The sequence below is a fragment of the Lithobates pipiens genome, unplaced genomic scaffold (assembly GCF_037356315.1).
Source record: "Lithobates pipiens isolate NorthernLeopardFrog02 unplaced genomic scaffold, aLitPip1_a1.2 Scaffold_13, whole genome shotgun sequence".
In the NCBI taxonomy this organism is placed as follows: domain Eukaryota; kingdom Metazoa; phylum Chordata; class Amphibia; order Anura; family Ranidae; genus Lithobates; species Lithobates pipiens.
In genome coordinates this window covers 339,482,896-339,505,398 of record NW_027507718.1, presented here as the reverse complement: position 1 = coordinate 339,505,398, position 22,503 = coordinate 339,482,896, and the positions used below count along the sequence as shown (strand labels likewise).

General features: G+C 41.6%; 1 protein-coding gene across 3 annotated transcripts in view; it reads right to left on the bottom strand.

Moving 5' to 3' along the window:
• Positions 1 to 22,503, bottom strand: part of FHIP1A (FHF complex subunit HOOK interacting protein 1A) — a 362,353-nt gene that overhangs the window by 292,137 nt on the left and 47,713 nt on the right. Inside the window, exon 2 of one of the 3 annotated variants that reach the window (XM_077477031.1) lies at positions 19,508 to 19,633. The exons of the other annotated variants lie outside the window; for them this stretch is intronic. The gene's annotated coding sequence lies outside the window, so the exon portion shown is untranslated. The remainder of the gene's footprint in view (positions 1 to 19,507; positions 19,634 to 22,503) is intronic. 3 annotated transcript variants of the gene reach the window in all.

The window sequence follows — 22,503 nt, the reverse complement described above, 5'->3', positions numbered from 1 at the left end:
ATGTGATGAGGTAAGTGAAACCAGGTCACCCTTAGAGAAGAGACTGCAGAGAACCAGTTGCACAGATGGAGGGAGCCTGTCAGATTTAGGTATAAGGTAAGTATTAGAGCTTATTCACCTACCGTGGCAATGCAATTGATTTTTGTACTTTTTTATTTAGTTATTGTTATGCTGCTAGTCAGTGTATTTATTGCAATTACTTTCTGTGAATCCTCCCCTTGTATGATGCAATTTCCTCCTTATTGTGAGTTCCTGTTCTCCTTCCTGATATACATAAACTTGAGGTGATCAAGGAAATTCTTTTTTTCTTCCAAATGTCATTATCTTCCACACCATATTGTATGAAATTGTTTCACAAAACAAAGATTTTCACTAACGCTGATTGTTTTGGTGAGTTCAGCCATCTGATGAAAACTGCAGTGATTGTCCCTGCTCCATTCAGACCTCAGGAAGGGATAAGACACTATTCCAACAACCAGAGTAGGAATCATCGTGAAAAGACAAGGTAAGTCTAAATTAAATGTAAGTTTAAAGTATATCTACATCCAAAAATGTTTTTTCTCATTTTGTATAAAACAGGAAATAGTTAAAACCCACATCAGGTGTTTTGCCATCTATGTTCCATTGGGGAGATTTCACTTGACTTCCTGCCTTGTAGCAATAATAGGAAGTGAAAGGAAATCTCTCCAAGGTGAGGGAAATTAGTTCTCAGTAACACATGTCCCTATGGGAACTTTTCCCAAGGTCCTGTTGCGGTGGCAACTTAACATTTTAGATTTTACATCACTTTCTAGCGAGGTCACAGGAAGGCAATATGAACCCTACAAGTTTTCATCCTTTCCTACTTATTCAAAACTACAAAATAATTTGGGGAGTTAGATATATTTAAACTACTTGAGTACCAGACTGCAATACCCCTTCATTACCAGGCCACTTTTCAGTGTTCAATTCTTTGATAAGAAACAAAAAAACCAAGCTCTTATATCATAAACTACATATCATAAATCACCATAGTGAATAAACAAATAAATAATTTGAATTATAAAAAATACATAAAAATTGTGAAGTCCATGTATAAATCCCACACGTGAATAATTTCCTGAGTACAGAAAAGGTTCCTCCTCAACCGCATGCAGACACATAATACACTCACCAGATTTAATTGACCCCCAACACAGGGAGTCAAATTAGACATAATGGACAATCCAAAATGTCATAATGAGGTCATAGGAATGAATCCAAATCGCTGCTGTCATCCATTCAATAATGGATCATTTATATAGATAGCATATTCAAAGCTCGAGTTCTGCTATATATAGAGGGAGAGGAAAAAAAACCTCTCATGGTGCAGTAATTCAAATAATTTATTTAAAAATAAGGTTGTATTGCAATTACATCAAAGAAGACAAGGATCAGCATATACCCCTGAAGATGTCAGATGTAGGCTGACGAGACAACGTTAGGTCGTGTTTGAGATACGTTATTTTCGGTCAGCTAGAATGCAGGTAGAACGCTAACTGGCGATTCCTATATAACATATGCTGAACCTTGTCTTCTTTGATGTAAGTGCAATACAATCTTATTTTTAAATAAATTATTTGAATTACTGCACCACGTTCTTTCCTCTCCCTCTCTATATGGAAAAACTGGAGTTTTGAATACGCTATTTATATATATATATATTTAAAGGATTACAGCAGTGGTTTGTATTCATTCCTGTGACCTCATGTATGACATCTTGGATTTTCCCATATGCCTAATTTGACTCCAGTGTAATAGGGGTCAATTAAGTCTGGTGAGTGCATGGTGTGTCTGCATGCGGGTGGGGAGGAACCTTTCCTATACTCAATGAGGACATTATTCACGTGTGGGATTTATACATGTACTTCACAATTTTATGTATTTTTTTATAATTCATGTACCGGCAGCTCCTGAAGAGCACGCACTAAGCGTTTTTCAAAGTTAAAGTTATGCCTGAACAGCAGTTTGGTTTGGGTACAATTGTCAAATTTAGACTTCAGTATCAGTCTAACTGGACTGTGAGATGTTCAGCCTGGCCACAGGGGGCACTGTCTCTTCTGGCAGGCATGGAACTAGGGTCTGGTTAGGTGCTTAAGTTACTCTCTCTCAGTGGGAGTGGTGCTCTCGCTGTGCTTTCTGGGAGAGGGTATTTAAGATGGGGACATCACGTGGTTCGGGGTTCCGGTCCAGAATGATGTACTGACTTCATGACCCTGGTCCTCCTGACCAGCCCCCAAGAAGGCTATGATCTGGGGTGCGAATTCACCCGATCTTGATGTCTCGGGCTGGCTAGCCCAAGGCAAGGAAACTAAAGGAGGATTCTGAGGTGGTAGGGTGCCGTCTCCGGTTTGGGAGAGACCCAGTGACTTCAAGCATTCCAGGGGAGGACTCTTCAGAAGAAGACCACATATGAGTTGGTTTCTTAGTAAGAGCCTGGAAGGGCTGAAGTACCCAAGAGAATCCGGTCTCGTGGATATCACCAAGTTGGCTGAAAGATCCAGGTATCTTACGAGTGTTCTTCAAGTTTAGTTTCCCTACGTGTTCTACAACAACGTCTGTGGCAGAGACATTATCTTGTACGTTCTACAACAATGTCTGTGGCAGAGACTTGTTCCTGAGTAAGCTTGTTGGCTGCTAGGCCTTGTGAGAGCAGGACTGTCCAACCTGAGTGAACATTCAGTTGCGAATGGCTATTTTCTGGATGCAGTCAAAGTAAGCAAGTTCTTCAACATTGTTACTTTGACACTAAGAGTACCTGAACTTACTTTCCAACCCTCTGATCCCAATTTAAGAGACTGTTCATTAGCTATGTTTTGCAAATAAAATTCATTCAAGTGGATCTGTTGTCAGTCTCTCGAGTTACTGGGCCATTTACCACGGGACACCCCTAGACGTGAAACGAGGAGAACAGAAGATAACGGTAAGTCTAAATCTAACCAGCAGCTCCTTCGGGGTAGTGCTACATTCAAATAAAGATGTATTTGTTTATTCACTATGGCGATATATGATATGTCATTTATGATATAAGAGTGCAGTTTCTTTGTATCTTTTCACGTTTTAGGTGTTTTTTTACACTTTACAACACGCAGCCCTTAATTGTAGTTTATTTGTTATTTGGTCATTGCTTTGCACAGATTTGGAACCTATTGGCTCCTATATTTTTCCTTCAGTTCTGTGATACCTTGACTGACAACTATTCAATCGTGCAACAATGTACCCAAATGAATACTTTTTTTTAGATGTTTTGTGTTATATGTAATAACCACTGTATTTTTTTATTATATAAGTGAAAAAGACCAACAATTTTGAAAGAAAAAAAAAGTTTCCCTTCCTTTCTGTTAAAATTGCCAGCAGTGTGAAAACACCCAAAAGGGGCCCTTTTTGGAAAGTAGATCTCATTTGAGGGGATTAAAACATGGAGCTTGGTAATGGTTTCCTAGATACAGCACATACAGGTCATGCACAGAGAGAAAATGAAGATGAAGAGGTAATTGTACAGGTTACATACAGGGTAAGTTGAGATGAACGGGTTAATGCACAGATGTTGCAGAAGAAGGTAGGTAGTGGTTTAATATACACAGGCATTAGTGGGTACTGCCGCCTGATGTTGCTTTCTTCAGTATCATTTATAAATGGGACCACTTTGCTGCTTTAAAATGTACAACGGTACAAAAGTAGTTAAAGCTGTAGCCTAGTAAAAATGCATACAGCACCATTCTAATAATCTGACTTTAATGAAGTGTATCCCAGATCCTGCTGGCCGCTGGTTAGTGTAATAATCCTCCACTAAGTAACGCCACATACTCCCCACGGCTGTGTTCTTTCGGTGCTGCATGGATGATCATGAGAGACTGCAACTGTGAAGGGCTTGATTTCTATCCACTTGGTCATTCACAAAACGTCTAGTATTATTTTTCCAGGTTGCAAAGCGAGGATGAATTACAGGACCACTCTCCTACATTCATAGAACACCGTGCATTCTGGAAAATTACTAGGAATTATGTGAATGGCAAAATGTGTGGGGACAAAAGAGAAGAAATATCATCGTTGTAAGGAGTATACAGCATCACAGAGGAAAGGATTGTTATATTAACCAGCAGCTAGCGGGACCTGGGATGCACTTCATTACAAGTACATTATTAGACAGGTGCTGCTCACCAAAAAAATGTTTAATGGACTTAAATTTCAGCTCCCATTGACTTCCATTGAGTTTGGATTTGGCACCCAAATTTTAGTACTTTTCACTAAACCCAAATTCCTTTGGTTCATTCCTACTGATGATCTTATCTAGACAGAATCCTTCCTGCTCTACATGTGCGCTTCAAGAAGAACTTCATGCTAAAGAGAAAGTTCCACTTTATAACCCTCCTCTTTCATTTTTGGCACTTTTTTGGGGGAGTGGGTACCTGGTTTTGAAAGGTACTCACTTCCACCTCTGGTCGAATCATTGTGGCGATCCAACAGAGATTCCCCCCCCTCCCCCCACCCACCTGCAATCTTCTGGGACACTGGTCCCAGAAGGCTGTGGGACCATTAACAAAGTGCAGCGTGGCTTGTGCATAGGCAGCCATCTGTGAATCCACAAGGAATCACAGCAAGCTGCCCATAGTAAACATGCTAGCGCCGGGGATCTGAAGATCAGCAAAGAAGAGGTTTGGCTAAGCATGGCGCTGGACCCCAGGCAGGTGTCCTATTATTAAATATGAGTAGTTATTGAATTTGTAGCTGCTGACTATTAATTTCTTTTCAAATGGCTGAAGAACTGCTTTAAGTAATCAGATCCTATCCTTACAATTTAAGCACATGCTTACATGCACACAAGTTTCAAAGAGAGCTTATCTGTTTCATGCCTTGATATTGTGTACCATCCACTATGTGCACAATATATGTGAGTATGCATGATTTCACTTTATGCAAAAAGAAGGATCACACCATGTTTATTATCCCTGTTCATGTATAACAAACCTTTTGATGTAATTTTTTTTTTTAGGGTGGCCCTCCGCTTTAAAGGGGTGGAGGGATGGAGTGGAGAGGATGGGGGAGGTTTGGGGTGCAGAAGTTAGCAGGGGTTTTAGGATACAAAGTTGTACTGACAGGGTAGACAAAGATTTAGATCGTGTGTAGGGCAGCCCAATTATATCAATGGTCTGATCTGTGCGCTAGAAATGCAGGTAGAAAGTCCCTAACACTTTTTCAAGGTCACACGGTTGCACAGCATGTCAGCAGATGCGTAAGGCTGTCATTAACTATTAATGGCACTGCTGTATATCTGCTAAAGGGCAGCATGTTTCCGTGGTGTCAGGAAAGTGATTTTGCATGTGTTCCCGACACACACAAATGTGAATGCAGACTAAATGTCTCAATTACTTTGGTGGTCAGTGTAAATATTCTGATTACATTGGTGCTTGGTGTACAATCATTTCATTCACACTAGTGACCAGTGTGAAGGTCCCCCTTACATTAGTGGTCAGTGTAAATCCCTCCTTACATTGTTGGTTACTGTGAATGCATACCACCCAATTTTTTGTGATGGGATGAGGGACACCTGTCAGCAAAAGTATGCAGGCATAGGACACACCCCCTGCCATGCCCTCTTTAAAGGGAATTGTACAAAAAAACAAGATTTGTGAAACTCACAAGTGCTTTTTTTACCATTACTATTCCTTTATATTGGCTTTTTGAATTTACAAATGCAGCAATTTAGAAATTAGATGAAAGGTTTAGTAGTCGAAAACACTTTTTTTTCTAGTGGCCAGTGTGAAGGTCCCCCTCCTTACATTGGTGTAAACCCCTATTATATCGGTGGCCAGTGTTGAAACTCCCCTTCATATTGGTAGTCGGTAAAAAAATCAGCATTGCCATTGATCACCCCCCTCCCCAGCACTACCACTGATCCCAGGAGTTCTAGGATCCCTAGGAGTTTTCTGTCTATCGATGGTTCCCCTCACCACCCCAGTCCATGGTGTGCAGGCAGGTGGAGAGCGAAATTGCATGGGGGAGGGGGGGCCCAATCAATATGTTGCACTGTAGCACTTTGTTTTACTTACACTATCTAATCTATTTCATTTTAATATTATTTTATTATATTTATTTTATATATATTTTGTGTGCACTTTATAAGGTACTGCAGTTTTTAACATTGTAATAATTCAAGATAAATTGGAAAAAATATATTTTAGAAGATATTTTAAATGGTATGTTACAAAAAAGATAAACATCAAGTAACACTAGACTAGATATAGACTGTTCCATGTGCATGCAGGGGATGCATACTAGCACACCTGTGTAGGTGTGCAAGGGCGCATAGAGTTTTGGTTTTATCCTTACATCAGACATTTTAAAAAGACATATAGGGAATGAATGTAAACAAGTAACATGCCTCCTTCCTGCGCATTCATTGGTCAGCAAGTAAAGTTTGGGAGGCTCCTGCAGGTATGTGCAAGGGTTTCTAGGCACCTGCACATCATATCACCCGCACTTTGTCTCCCTTCCCCCCAGTTACCATGTCTCTTTAAATAATTTTGGTATGGAACACTGTTAGAGCAAAGGATTGCTAAGTAAACTTGCAGCAAGAAATATGGTCTGGTCACTGAGGTTTCAGTTATCCGGGAATATTAAGAGGCTAATGTTCTATTTCTGCCTGGGCTGATTCTGTTTTTCACTCAACATTCTGAAGGTTATTGTAGCATGACTAATTAATAATTGGTACTATTGTCTGCAAATTAACAAGGCCAAGAAGTACAGTGGTGTGAAAAAGTGTTTGCCCCCTTCCTCATTTCCTGTTCCTTTGCATGTTTGTCACACTTAAGTGTTTCGGAACATCAAACCAATTTAAACAATAGTCAAGGACAACACAAGTAAACACAAAATGCAATTTGTAAATGAAGGTGTTTATTATTAAAGGTGAAAAAAAATCCAAACCATCATGGCCCTGTGTGAAAAAGTGATTGCCCCCTAAACCTAATAACTGGTTGGGCCACCCTTAGCAGCAACAACTGCAACCAAGCGTTTGCGATAACGTGCAATGAGGCTTTTACAGCGTCCTGGAGGAATTTTGGCCCACTCATCTTTGCAGAATTGTCCTAATTCAGTTACATTAGAGGGTTTTCGAGCATGAACGGCCTTTTTAAGGTCATACCACAACATCTCAATAGGATTCAGGTCAGGACTTTGGCTAGGCCACTCCAAAGTCTTCATTTTGTTTTTCTTCAGCCATTCGGTGGTGGACTTGCTGGTGTGTTTAGGATCATTGTCCTGCTGCAGAACCCAAGTTCGTTTCAGCTTGAGTACACGAACAGATGGTCGGACATTCTCCTTCAGGATCTCTTGGTAGACAGCAGAATTCATAGTTCCTTTTATCACGGCAAGTCTTCCAGGTCCTGAAGCAGCAAAACAGCCCCAGACCATCACACTACCACCACCGTATTTTACTGTTGGTATAATGTTCTTTTTCTGAAATGCAGTGTTCCTTCTACGCCAGATATACTTGGACACACACCTTCCAAAGAGTTCCACTTTTGTCTTATCGGTCCACAGAATGTTGTCCCAAAAGTCTTGGGGATCATCAAGATGTGTTGTGGAGAAATTGAGATGAGCTTTGATGTTCTTTTTGCTCAGCAGTGGTTTTCTCCTTGGAACTCTGCCATGCAGGCCATTTTTGCCCAGTCTTTTCCTGATGGTGGAGGCATGAACGCTGACCTTAACTGAGGCAAGTGAGGCCTGCAGTTCCTTGGACGTTGTTGTGGGGTCTTTTGTGACCTCTTGCATGAGTCGTCGCTGCGCTCTTGGGGTAATTTTGGGCGGCCGGCCACTCCTGTGAAGGTTCACCACTGTTCCATGTCTTCGCCATTTGTGGATAATGGCTCTCACTGTGGTTCGCTGGATTCCCAAAGCTTTGGAAATGGCTTTATAACCCTTTCCAGACTGATAGATCTCAATTACTTTCTTTCTCAATTGTTCCTGAATTTCTTTGGGTCTCGGCATGATGTGTAGCTTTTAAGGATCTTCTGGTGGACCTTACTGTGTCAAGCAGCTCCTATTTAAGTGATGCCTTGATCGTGAACAGGTGTGGCAATAATCAGGCCTGGGTGTGGCTAGAGAAATTGAACTCAGGTGTGGACAACCACAGTTATAGTATGTTTTAACAAGGGGGGCAATCACTTTTTCACACAGGGCCATGATGGTTTGGATTTTTTTTGACCTTTAATAATAAACACCTTCATTTACAAATTGCATTTTGTGTTTACTTGTGTTGTCCTTGACTATTGTTTAAATTGGTTTGATGTTCCGAAACACTTAAGTGTGACAAACATGCAAAGGAACAGGAAATGAGGAAGGGGGCAAACACTTTTTCACACCACTGTATTGCAAAAAAGGATTTCAGAATAAAATATAGCTTTTTTTTAATACATAATCTAAGCACATAAACGTTCTTGATTCAACCAGTCACATTGGCAATTCTCAACACATTAATATAAGACGAAAGCTGATGTTTGATGTTGACCAGATTACAGAACATCGCTGATCTTTGTATGTTGTTAAAATATTCTTACAGGAATTCTACTGGGTAATTCAATCCTCATTATAACTTTTTTTCATGTACAGCTAGAATAAAACACAACTTTTTTATAACAACATTATCCACTAAGAATTAAACTGGTACTCCATGCATACAGTTAAATACACAGTTGAAACACAAATCACAATACCTGCCAAAAATGCATAATTTTGTTCAGCCAATCTTCTGATCCAGGCATCACTACCAAAAAGCAAAACCAGGTACCCGACCTTCATTTATTTTTCCAACAGCATTTAAAGCTCAACTCTCTGGATATATATATATATATATATATATATATATATATATATATATATATACACATACATATATATATATATATATATATATACATATATACATATATATATATATATATACCACCCCCATCAAATCATTCTCTGCAGCTATTACCTTTTGTACCACCACCCCCTCCTTTAGAATGTAAGCTCTACGAGCAGGGCCCTCCTGTACCTTTTGTATTGTACTGTAATTGTGTTGTCCCCCTTATACATTGTAAAGCGCTGCGTAAACCGTTGGCGCTATATAAATCGTGTATAATAATATAATAATAATAATAATAAATATAAATTAATATAAATGCCCCCTAGGTGCTTCCCAGCAGTTGACCATGTGATGTCCTCAAGTTGAATGAAGCCCATTGTCACTTAACCCAGAAGACTGAAGACTATACTGTAAATGTAGGGTGCAAATGCTTTGTTCCCTTGAGGGGGCATCACTACATCTCCCTTTATTCACAGTGTACTGGTGCTAAGAGGGGGTGCTGATGTCATTACCTCCATTCTGTTCTCTGTATCCCTAAGGCCGCGTACACATGCGCGGACTGTTCGCCCAACTTTGTCCGTCCAACAGTTTCGGCAAACAGTCCGCTCAAAATTAGCATGGACGGACATGCCCACACACGACGAACGAACAGTTTGCTGAAACCGTGCGCGATGACGTGAACGGCACGTACGACGGGACGAAAAATACGACGTCCTATACACTACATTATAACTTTCGGCGTGTAAATCCTTTCTGAGCATGCGCGGAACTTAGTTTGACGAACAAGCCTACACACGGGCGGACTGTTCGCTCAAACAAGGTTTCAGCGGACAGTTTTACGGAATTTCCGAAAAACCTTGTTCGTCAAACTGTCCGCTGAAACTGTCCGCTGAAAGCCCACACACGAGCGGACTGTCCGCCCAAACACTGTTCAGCGGACAAAGTTGGGCGAACACTCCGCCCGTGTGTACGCGGCCTTAGGAATGTCCAGCCTGAAGAAGAGGTTAAGAGGAAAAGGACCTTGTGGCACCGTGTAATTGGTCTAAAGACTTTAGAAAAGGAAGGCATGTCAATAAAAAGTATAATATACATTAAGAGGGACCACAAGGGGAGATGGGGGTTGAAGAGGCACACAGAGTTGGGGTTTAAGCAATACAGTGTGTCCGGCAATGAACATCACCAAACTGATGAGGTCATCACTCTACTCTCTCTGCACCTTAACATGCTTCCTGTGCTCCGTACATTCGTCTAGAATTGGCTGACAGTGCTGTATTTCTCTCTCTCAGTATGAATACCACTGTAATATTGATTTTTTTTTTTTCGTGAATATACAGAATATACTACTTTGCTATAAATTTTTGTAATGACTATATAACTGGATTAAATGGTATACTTTTAAATCTGCCTAGAGTTTAGCTTCAATGCATTTGTAAAGTAATTCACATAGTGAGGGCAGAATAGGAGGTATGATACCTGTGTTCAGTTAATCTATAAGTTAGTCTTCAATATCTTTCAACTTAAATGTCTGATGAACAAGTACAGTATTTCTGCAAGGACTTTGTACCGCAGTACAAATAAATACTGTACTTATCTAACATATGTAAGCACACTCCTATCAACAAAACATGCAACGCCAACAGCTCATGAACCAACATGCAGAAAAGATGTGAGCTTATGTTCATCAAACAGGTTTTTTTTAGGCTGACAAGTATTGCCTTTATTAATAAGCAAAGTAGTAAAATTATATTAGTATATCAGTGGTTATGCCTGCCAGAGGCATTGAATAATATTCAGTATATCTGAGCTGCAATGGTTTATTCCTAATATGCATGCTTAAATAGAGAACAGTCATTTGCTTAGGAACTATTGCTGAATTTGTAAATATTAATTGTAAAAATGTGTGCGAGCTGGCATATTCTTCAGACACAAGTATAGCAGAAAATCTTGTTTTTTTTATCAGACTAAAGAAAATTTCCAAATCTTGTTATTAAATAGCAATTCACTAATCGCATTACATGCAATTGATGGCAAAAATCCATCTTCTTGCTGTGTTTCTGCCATTCACAGTTCTAACAGATGCTTAAAGGCATAGTCCATCTCTTGGAAAAAAATATATAAATGCATCCACATTGGTAAAAAAAAAATATATATATATATTTTTTTGGATTTGCAGCCTGCAGAGAATTGCAATCACGACCAGTGGGCCGTGGAGTGCAATACACAGGTTCCTGCAGACTCTTCCCCTAGGTCCAGATCAGACCAGAGATATGGACCTACAATTATGAATGATGTAAACATTGGACTACAAGTCTCTGCACTTGTTTTTCATTTATATCGATTAGTCCCTCAACAATGGTGGCATATGGGACTTATAGTGTTCCATTCACAGATATTTAAGGATGGATGATGTATCTGTGTGGGTGAAGCCATGCATATTATGGGTAGCATAATGAAAGTGATTTTAAACCTTAATTTTTTATTTTATTTTTAATAGCAAACATGTTATACTTACCTGCAATCGTTTTTCACAGAGTAGCCCCAATCCTCCTCTTCCGGGGTCCTGGATCCTGCTGCCTTCCAAGTAACCCCCCTAACAAACTGCTTGGGGTACTCGTTGGGGTTCGTTCCCGAGCCCCACCGGCTGCATCCATAGATACAAACAGCAGGGCTTTGTCCACTCCCCACTCCTTTGTCACAGGATTTGATTGACAGCAGCAGGAGCCAATGGCTCCCTCTGCTACCAATCTGCCCTGTGAGGAGGGAGAACACAGAGAGAGCTGCTGCTCTTGTACACAGTGCTGGATCTAAATCAGGTTCAGGTAAGTATATGGGGGGGGGGGGGGGGCTGAGGGGGGTTCTTGGCCACAAAAGGTTTTTCAACTTAAGGCAGTAAAATGCATTAAGTAAAAAAAAAAAAAAAAATTGAAGGCTTTAGAACCATTTCTTCAAGCTGTTTATGCCGCTATACTTCTAGCATCCCCATATAATGGGTAAAAGCCTGTCAAGTATTTTTCTTTTATCATTTTGCAATCCCTGTCCCTTTGGGGAGGTTGTTCTTTATATCCAGTCTCAAGACATAACAAAAAGTAAGGAGTGATTTCTCCAAAGTAAGGACGTTTTGAAATAAAGGGAAGTTTTCCCCTTTATTTCTGTTTCAGTATGAACATTTTGCACATATTGTTAACTACCTATATAGTACATGACTAAAACTATTGTATTTGAATTTTTCCCATTATAGTCATTTTATACTGTCAATATATATATGTTTCGTGAATGATATTCAATACCCTATGCATCTTTATGGGTTATGCTGACGCTTTCAGAAACGGAATTGTCTTATGACAGCACAATAGTGCTATAAATGAAATAATTATTCTCTTGGCAGCTATTTTAGTAAGAAGAACTTATCTCAGCATCTCAGCTACTTGGACAACGTGAAATAAAATTGTCAAGACAGCCAGGTTTCATCATCTATTGCAATATTGTGTGCGTGTTCCTTTCTCACAAAGGAAACATCTATCCGTTTTTCTTCCAGCCTAACTAGATTCAGCACTATCATCATTGCATAATCACTTGACATTCTAATCCTAATGAATATTTTACATAAATATGCAAAAACATCCTATTCTCCTTTCTGCCCCCCAATTACATAAATTCAACATTACACGTTAATGTAGTGTGCAGGTTAAACATTGCACAATGTACCACACATCGTTTTCCATATATCTTTAATATATGTGCTGTTTAGTAGGCTTAAAATAGGCGTAGTCCTGCGAATCAACAAGTCAATCAGGTGTTTCCACCTCTGGGACATGAAGAAACCAATCTGTCTACAGGAACAAAGACACAGGTCGCACGTCACCTGCATCTACCAGTGACAAGTATATCTGAACTGGTAAACAGTCTTGTCTCATCTAATGTGGTCCCTCTGGTACTCTCACAAATCGGTATCCTTGGAGATAATTCACTAGCAAAGATATGGTATTCTCAAGTAACGTTTTTCCCTGTGGTAACCATTACTCTGGAAATACTTTATCGTTTTCATTTTGACAGATCACAACAAAACATCTAAAGATGCATAATGTATTATTTGGCTTGTTAAAACCCTCATTTCTTTTACTCGAAAAGCAAAGAATTAAAACGTCTTTAAAATGTTTAATGTTGTCTGTAACTGCTTTCCCTTACCTTTATCCAATGACACCAGGTCAAAAAATAAAAGTCATCAAGGGTCTCCACTATGGTAAAATAAAACTGTTTTTTTTTTTTGCTGATGTTTTTGTCTCATCACTTCTTGTCTAAAAAATATTCTTGGTAAAAAATGTTTCGCAATAAGCATTTATTGATTAGTTTACGCAAAAGTTATAGCGTTTACAAAATAGAGGATAGTTTTATGGCATTTTTATTCATTTTATTAATTCATTTTTTTTTACTGGTAATGGCGGCGATCAGCGATTTTTATTGTGACTGCAACATTATGGAGGGCACATCGGACATTTTTAACACATTTTTAGGACCATTGTCATTTATACAGCATTCAGTGCTATACAAATGCACTGATTCCTGTGTAAATGACACTGGCAGTGAAGGGGTTAACCCCTAGGGGGCAGTGTAGGGGTTAAGTGTGTCCTGGGGCGTGTTTCTAACTGTGGGGGTGTGTGGCTACATATGACACATCACTGATCTCTGCTCCTGATGACAGGTAGCAGAGATCAGTGACAGTGTCACTAGGCAGAACGGGGAGATGCTTGTTTACATTAGCATCTCCCCATTCTTCCTCCCCATGAGGCGATCGCGGGTATCCGGCGCCCCGACTCACAGAGATTGCCGCGCTGGCAGCCTCTTAAAGGGCAACGTATAGGTACGTGATTCTGCTTTTACGAGCCTTTCTGCCGACGTATATGGGTGTGAGGCAGCTGGCAAGCGGTTAAACCTATCCACAACTTATTGATCACACTAATGTACCATGAGCTGAGGGTATAATCATTTTTAGCAACCGTTCCCTGAGACTTAAAAATGATTTCAAGGTTGAAAAAGTTTGTTCTGGAAGTTAATGTTGGTCCCGGTCTTTATTAAATCACAGCTGATTTTAGATAAGTAAAGAACAGTAACTCAGTAAGAAAAACCAAACACCTGCAACCTTTAGCTATGAATCATCACCAAGTATCTAGCACTACAAGGATTTTTCTTTCCAACATAAGTGAGTGATTTGTATACAGTGTAAAGGATGCTTTGTGAGAAAATCATTGCTATTCTTCAGTGAAGAGCTTTCAAGTATTCAATACATATATATGCATGCATGAAAAACAAAAGAAAAATGGATAAAAGATGTCAGCAAGCAAGACTTTATTCTAATGCACAGTACACAAATGCAGTGTTGCAACAGATGTCTTTAAAGCAGTAGGGTAATGTTTGAGCAGAGACAGAGCCCTGGTGTGTTTAGACTTAAAGTAGTTGTAAAAGCAGAAGGTTTTTTTTATCTTAAAGGGTTTGTTAACCCACTATAAAGTCTTACTTTATATAATCTGTTCGGTCTTCTAAGGATATGTCCCCCTGTGTGCGTACTGTATAAAAAAAGAAGCTGTATATACCTTATTTGTGAGCGCTGATCAGCAGTCACCTGATGCACTGCATCTCTCCTCTCCCCGTCTGATAGATGCAGCGGGAGGGGCCGAGATTCCCCTGCTGATGTCAGTCTAGAGGGGAGGAGGAAGGGAGGAGGAGAGAAGGAGAGAGCCGGAGAGAGCCAATGTTCTGCCAACAAAGGTCCCCCGTCGGACAATGTCTGCTCTGTACTGCACAGTATGGAGGACAAAGGAGACGCGAAAAGTTTCCGAACATGAACAGCTGTTTGTGAGCTGTACACGGCGCCTGCGCAATTAACACTACATTTTGCCACACACTCCTGCATGCTCCCGATGCTCGTGCAACTCTACAAGGGACGGGTGTACGGGCGGAAGGAAACTGAAGTAACGTATTGAAATTGCTTGTTTTATGACTGTACCCCGCCCATCAACATTGAACTACCCATCCTTATCAGCTCTGCCCATCATTGTAAAACTGCGCTCTGGCCATCATGCGGCCTCTTCTGTATACATCTGCCCCTACACCTGCCCCTTGCAGATTTGCACGGGCATCAGGAGCATGCTGGAGCGTGTGGCACAATGTAGTGTTAGTTGTGCAGGTGCCGTGTACAGCTCATGAACAGCTGTTCATTTTCGGAGAATTTTGGCGTTTCCTTTGTCTTTCGTACTGCACAAAGCCCTGACACAGGAGCCGACAGGCAGGGAGGGAGGGGGAAGAGGACATAGGAGCAGAGAGGAGAGACAGCAGCGCTGCGGATGACGGAGGCACGTAAACTGACCACAGTGTCAGGGCTCAGTAGCCATGATTACCGTGGTCAGTTTACAGAGGGCATAGGAGAAATTGGCAGAATCAGCCAGGTTTTTTAGGCGTTACAGGGGTCCAAATGACACAGCACAAGCACTAGGTCATATAACATGCTTTAACCTCACTGGCGGTATAATTATGTTTGATTTATGATGCTGAAATAGCAAGGAAATTTGGTGTTTTATATTGTAGGCCTGTAATTCTTAGGAATAACTCACTTAAATCTGTCCAAACAAGAGTATAGTAGACATCCCGGGTATGATAAAGCTTAAAACACAAAATCATAAATTATAATAAATAACTATAAATAATTATCAAAAATAACAATAATATAATAATAATAAAATGTATTCAATAATGTAATCAACTCAAAAACACTGAAATGTGCTCATTTGCAGAATTGTCGCTGTCGTCACTTTCAGTGTCTGATGACGAATTTCCCCACTAGTCACTATCGCTCAATTCTGCAAGTGTTGTAATTTACTATCACTGTTTTCTAGCTGGTCTAAAACCGCTTTTGAAGTAAAAGGGACACTTTTTGGTTTCTATGGGCATTCTCAGGTTTACAGGCAGAAAGAACAGTATATATAATATAAAACTACATGCAAGGCACTGGACAAAGCACTAGGGACAAAAGGGAGGTGAAGTTATTTGATACAATAATGTAATCTGTAAGATTGCACTTTTTGAATTTCCCGCTGGGCTCCATCCCCGTGCGTTTTGCCGCTCGCAGGGAATGGAGACCGGCATAAAGAGCATTGGGGCAGAAGACACAGTCGCCGCACACAGCGGGGAGACATCGCAGGATTCTGGAGACAAGGTAAGTAACTTTCCCTGGATACTGCGATACAAGGTTACCGTACTTGGTATGGAAAATTCACTTTTTGGGGGGGGGGGGGGGGGGGTTAACATGCGATTTAATGCACTCTATGCATTAAGATAAATAGACTTATGTATGCAGCAGCCCCCCTAATACTTCCCTGAGCCCCCTCTTGATCCAGTGATGTTGCACTAGAGATTTGGAACTCTCCCTCCTGATTGGCTGAGACACAGCATTGGCGCCATTGGCTCCCGCTGTTGTCAAAGTCAGTTAGCCAGTGAGGAAAGAGAGGGGGTGGGGCCAAACCACGGCTCCGTGTCTGAATGGATACATGGAGCTGCGGCTCAGCTTGGCTGCCCTCATAGCAAGCTGCTTGCTGTGAGGGCACTCAACAGGAGGGAGGAGCCAGAAGCGATGGCAGGGGACCCAAGAAGAGAAGGATCCAAGCTGCCCTGTACAAAACCACTGCACAGAGCAAGTAAGTATAACATACTTGTTATTTTTATAGAAAAAATAAAGGAGTCTTTGCAATCAGTTTAAACACCAGAAAAAATACTGTACGTAATAACTTATTTTGCCATGACTGCAGGGCAATGAAATGGTACAGAACTTGGGTACAACTGGACATATCAGGATTTATTTACTAAAACTGGAGAGTGCAAAATCTGGTGCAGCTCTGCATAGAAACCAATCAGCTTCCAGGTTTTATTGTCAAATCTTAATTGAACAAGCTAAAGTTAGAAGCTGATTGGACAGCATAAATCAACCCCTAATGCTGCGTGCACATGACCAGACTTTCCGACAGACTAGGTCCGATGGAATTAGTCCATCGGACAATCCAATCGTGTGTGGGCTAATCTGATTGTTTTTCGTTTAAAAAAAATCAGACAGACCTAGAAATAGAACATGTTTCAAAACCGTTCCGACGGACTCAATTCCTATCGGGAAAATCGTTCGTCTGTATGCTGGTCCGACAGACCAAATATGACGCAAGGGAAGCTATTGGCTACTGGCTATTGAACTTCCTTTTTTAGTCCCTTCTTACGTCATCATGTTCAAAACGATACAGACTTTCGAATGCACTTAGTCCGTTCGCATATGGCCAAGTCCGTTCTTTCGGGAAAGTCTGTCGGAACTCCACCGAAAGTCCGTCGGGAAGACCGTCGGACCTAGTCTGCTGTAAAAGTCGGGTCGCGTGTATGCGGCATAAGTGTCATTATAATACAATGCATTATTAATTTAATATTAATTAAAACTAGATAGATGGCCAATTGCTTCCTATATCTGATAGAATTTGATTTAGTATGCATACAGTACTGCCCAGCTCATGCTTTAGATAATATAGACAGGTGAAAAAGTTTTGCATTACTAGTATCATTTTCCATAAAACCATAGTTTTATAAAAAGATTTAAACACTTGAACTGTGGAACCTGTGTATATAAAAAGACAAACAGAGAGCAAAGGACTGGTGGCCACCAATATTATATGTCATCCCTCTGCAACTGATTTTTGCCTATTACTGACTTGCCATATCTTCTTCCACTCAATGTCCCTGTGTAGAGGCAGCTGTCATTATTATTATCATTATCGATTTATATAGCACCAACAGTTTACGCAGCGCTTTACAATGTATAGGGGGGACAACACAATTACAGTACAGTTCAATACAAAAGGTATGGGAGGGCCCTGCTCATAGAACTTACATTCTAAAGGGAGGGGGTGGTACAAAATAATAGCTGCAGAGAATGATTTGCTGGGGATGGCTCGGGCACAGTTAGGTGGGTGTGGGATAGGCTTCCCTGAATAAATGAGTTTTCATGGATCTCCTAAAGGTGGACAGGGTAGGGGCTGATCAGATATATTGGGGCAGGGAGTTCCAGAGGATGGGAGAAGCTCTGGAGAAGTCTTGAAGGCAAGCATGGGAGAAGGTAACAAGGGAGGTAGAGAGAAGGAGGTCCTGGGAGGAGCGGAGGGGATGATTTGGGCGATATCTGCAGATGAGGTTGGTGATGTAGATGGGGGCAATGTTGTGAATGGCCTTGTATGTTATGGTTAGCATTTAGAATTTTACACGGCGGGGTAAGTTTGCCAGTGAAGGGATTGGCAGAGAGGAGCAGCAGTCGTGGATCGGTGAGTGAGATGTATTAGTCTAGCAGCAGAATTCATAATAGACTGAAGGGGGATAGCCTGCTTAAGGGTAGGCCATTAAGGAGAGAGTTGCAGTAGTCAAGGTGGGAAATAATCAAGGAGTGAATAAGTTGCTTTGTGGTGTCATAAGTCAGGAAGGGTCGAATTCTGGAGATGTTGCGGAGGTTAAGGCGGCAGGATTTAGTCAGTGATTGAATATGGGGGCTGAAGGAGAGGTTAGAGTCAAGGATTACACCCTGGACCCTGGCATGTGTAGAGGGACCAATGGTTATATTGTTGATATTAATGGTGAAGTCACAGTGGGGGACCGTGAAGGAGGAAAGTTCACTTTTAGAAAGATTGAATTTGAGGATGTGGTGTGACATCCATATCGAGATGTCATTCGGTAAGTTTGAGATCCGTGAGGAGATCGAGGGGGTGAGTTGAGGAGTGGAAAGATAGATCTGGGTGTCATCGGCATAGAGGTGGTATTGGAAGCCATGGGAGGTTATCAGCTGGCCCATGGAAGAGTTATAGAGTGAGAATAGGAGGGGCCCAAGGACAGAGCCTTGGGGTACCCCAACAGAAAGAGGAAGGGGAGTGGAGGAGATGGAGCTGTAAGTGACACTGAAAGTATGCTGAGATAGGTAGGGGGAGAACCAGGATAAAGCAGAATCGCAGAAGAGGAACAGGACATTCAACCCTTATTTCAGAGGTGCCCATCTGATGACTGGTGGGTAATGATGAAAAAACAGCAAGAGAGGTAGATGAAGCACTAATACACAAAACAAAATAAGCCATAACAACTAGTTTCTTGCACTGCAGGCCCCTAGGCACAACTTCCTAGTCAGCAAGGAGAACAATGAGCATCATAGTAGTAACCTCAGCAAATCTCACTCAAAATCTCATGAGACTAGCAATCAGAGGCATCAGTGCCGCAGCTGAGCGCACACAGGAGATATTCAGCTATGAGGACAGAGAACAGAAGTGACTAGGTATAGTCAGATGTCAGGAAGCGCACTGCTATGGCTAAAGAGTCATTGCAAATAATAAAAGAAAAAGAAAATAAGCAGACACTCACCATATCGTCAGACATCATCTAAAACACAGTGTTTCTCTTCTCATGGCTAGAGCACAGAGCTGACATCCTCATGAAGCATCTATGTATGTGAAAGTGCCACAGAAAGCAAGATCCAAGAGGCAGCCCATTTAAAAAGATTGAAAGGAAGCTAATATTTAATATGATTTTCACGAATGTATTAGGTGGTAGTCATATATATATAGCAAGAAAATAAGGGAAGAAAATTACCAGATCTGCAGTGGTTCTTCCTGTGTTGCAAGAACGTTTCTTCTGAACTACTCGGCAGTTAAATATAGAACATTATGGTAAGGTTTGCTGTGACAAGTGATGCTTTCATTTTAAAGGTTTGGAAAGCTGAAAGAAAATAATAGGACAAGTGGCCACTAAGAAGCAAGTCTGAAGCTCTGCTGTCTATTGTGACATACTGTTTGTTGCATATTTAGTACCGTTTTTTTTAAGATACAGATAAAAAGTGCTAAATCTTTAGTTGTATTCATTTTCATGTGCTTGTGTAAATAATAAAAATTATACATTTCCTATGGAGCTTAACCACTTCAATACCGGGCACTTAAACACCTTCCTGCCCAGACCAATTTTCAGCTTTCAGCGCTGTCGCACTTTGAATGACAATTGCGCGGTCATGCTACACTGTACCCAAATGACATTTTTATAATTTTCTTCCCACAAATAGAGCTTTCTTTTGGTGGTATTCGATCACCTCTACGGTTTTTATTTTTTGCTAAACAAATAAAAAAATACAGAAAATTTTGAAAAAAATATGATTTTTTTTGTTTCAGTTTCAAAACTTTGTAAATAAGTAAGTTTTCTCCTTCACTGATGGGCACTGATGGGGCTACACTGATGGGCACTGATAAGGCGGCACTGGTGGGCACGGATGAGGTGGCACCAATGAAGTGGCACTGATGAGGTGGCATTGATGTACACTGATATGTGGCACTTATAGGCGGCACTGATGGGCACTGATAGGCGGCAGTGATGGGTGACACAGATGGGCACTGATAGGTAGCACAAATTGGCACTGATAGCTGGCATGGATGGGCATGGATAGGCGGTACAGATGGGCATGGATAGACGGCACAGATGGGCATGGAGAGGCGGCACAGATGGGCACGGATGGGCACTGATAGGTGGCACGGATGGGCACTGATAGGCGGCATTGTATTGTTTTATACTGTACTAATGGATGCCAATCAATGCCAAACAATAATGCATGCCAATCAGTGATGCCCATTGTGGGCACTGATTGGCATCCATTGTAGGCACTGATTGGCATCCATTGTGGGCACTGAGTGGCATCCGTGGTGGTCTAGGGTGGTATACCTTGTGCTGGGAATCTCTGGTGGTCTGGTGGCATCCCTGGTGGTCCAGTGTGGGCATCCTCGGGGGGGCTGCGCTGATAATCGATCAGCATAGACCCCCCTGTCAGAGGAGCAGCCGATCGGCTCTCCTCTACTCACGTCTGACAGACGCGAGTGAGGAAAAGCCGATCACCGGCTCTTCCTATTTACACTGTGATCAGCCATGATTGGACACGGCTGATCACATGGTAAAGAGTCTCCGTCGGAGACTCTTTACTGAGATCGTAGTTGCGGGGTGTCAGACTGACACCCCGCAACAACGATCGGCGCGATGCACGCCCCCGGGGGCACGCAGCGGCTCAAAATCCTGATCACGACATATGACGTCCGGTCAGGATTTTGAAACCACTTTGCCGGCATGCTTTTGTTATAGGGCGGGCGGCAAGTGGTTAAAGCGGAGCTCCAGCCCCCCACCACCAAAAAATTAAAAGTCAGCAGCTACAAATACTGTAGCTGCTGACTATTAATAATAGGACACTTACCTGGTTAAGTATCCCGCGATCTCGGCACCTCAGCAGATTTTTCAATAGGCTCCTGGGTACTGCCTGCCGACATTCCTTGTAAGGTAAACTGGCAGTGAAGCCTTGCAGCTTCACAGCTGGTGAAGCGCAACAGGGACCATTAAAGCGGTTGTATACACGCTGACGTTTTTTTTTCTTTTACTCACCTGCAAAGGAAAAAGGCATAATGAGCTAGTATGCACCGCATACGAGCTCATTATGAAATACTTACCTTAGAATGAGGCCCCGACATCTGGCCCGATCCATCCCGAGGGAGCTGACATGTTCCCTCTGCGTTTCTTCTGGGTATCGCGGCTCTGGCGCTGTGAGTGGCCGGAGCCGCGATATCGTCACTCCCGCGCATGCGCGCGGGAGATTTCTTCCCGACAGGGTCTGGCGTCTGCCGGACTTTCAGCTGAGAATTCCCTGTGCGCATGCGCCGCTGACTGCAGTCAGCGGCGCATTGCGAGGGGAATATCTCCTAAACCATACAGGTTTAGGAGATATTTTTTTACCTACAGGTAAGCCTTATTATAGGCTTTCCTGTAGGTAAAAGTCCCAAAATTGACTATACAACCACTTTTCAGCAAAGGAGAGTATTCCTCCCTTTAGTTCCACCTTAAAGTAGACTTAAATTAAAATGACAATTTTCTACAATATAGGGCACATTTAGAAATATTCATTGTGAATAAGCAGTACCCTGAAAAATCTACTTTGTGGTTGGAATGCCTCCTGGAAAATAACATTGCGCTTCCTGGTATGTGAGTGTGCCTAAGCACAGCTGTGTCTACAGTCTCATAGATGTATATCTGCAGTGTGAAATCTAAGACGCTGTTGCCTCTGATTGCTAGTCTTAGGAGGTTTTAAGGGATATTTGGTAATATCTCACTGGTCTTCTTGTTGTAAACTCTGACTTGAGGAAGCTATGCCCTGCCTCTACCAAGATGGTCACCTCCACACAGAGACACAAAACAGAACAAGGCATGGTAGGTCAGTAATAGGAGAAAGGTCAGCTGCAGGGGGACCAGCGACAATACAGGTAAATAGTGTTTGCCTTCTGCCTTTTTGGGACCCCATTTAGGGTTAGCATTATGGATTAGGTTGAGTTTAAAAGTTAAGTTCATGTTTATACCATGCTTATACCATATCTAGGATGTAAACATGGTCAAAACCACCAGCCCATGCCAGGCTATATCCTTTTTTATTAGTATGGCTGACTGGCTGGCCAGCCAGGTACCTTCATATGGACCTGAGGTTGGGGAAAAGCTTTCTAAGAGCCTGCGTACTGTACGTGTGACACATTGATTGCAGTAGAAATTCTCTGCAATGACTGCACATTTTTGGT